This window comes from Octopus bimaculoides, chromosome 12, assembly GCF_001194135.2.
Source record: "Octopus bimaculoides isolate UCB-OBI-ISO-001 chromosome 12, ASM119413v2, whole genome shotgun sequence".
Classification (NCBI taxonomy): domain Eukaryota; kingdom Metazoa; phylum Mollusca; class Cephalopoda; order Octopoda; family Octopodidae; genus Octopus; species Octopus bimaculoides.
The window spans coordinates 4334683-4335419 of NC_068992.1; positions in this window are offsets into that span (position 1 = coordinate 4334683).

Consider the following 737-nt stretch of genomic DNA (forward strand, 5'->3'; position numbering starts at 1 on the left):
ATATGTATACACCACACTTTAGTTAACTAAACGTGCACATGACCGCGCCACCAACGCCATGTGAGAATTGCTATAAAACAAAAATAACGTAATAAATTGAAGAAAACGCAAAAGTTATTATTCCAGAAAAAAAAAGTAATAATGCTACACAGAAAATAAATATAAGGTAATGTAAGAAAATAGAGTTTTCGTCAATGGATAAAATAAAATAAAAAGAAGACTGCCGGATAACCAAAGCGAAAACAAACCTGTCAAAATGGTGAGGTGTCATGGAAGACAACTATTTTGCTAAGTTGAGGTTTGCAGACGCCTCTTTCCAATTTACTATTACAATACAAGTACCAGAGTGAGGAAGTTGGTCATTGTGAATTTATATCATCTCTTACTAAAAATCGGTCTATACTTTTCTGAATAATAAATTAACTAAAGAGAAGAAAAAAAGGGAAAATAAATGAAGAATTGATATAAAACTAAAAATAACAAAGTTGATAAGCGAGTACTTAACGACGTTCATTTTAGCTGCAATAGGAAAATCAAAATAAATTGAAGAAGTCTGTAGCGCATACAAAATATATTCCGGAAGAAATTAATAGATATCGCCTTGCCTTGCTGCAATTAAAACAATGCATTGGAAACTGATACGATGCTACGACACAGACGCACAGACACACATAGACACACACACACACACGTACACACACATACGCACACACACATACGCACATGCACACACATAT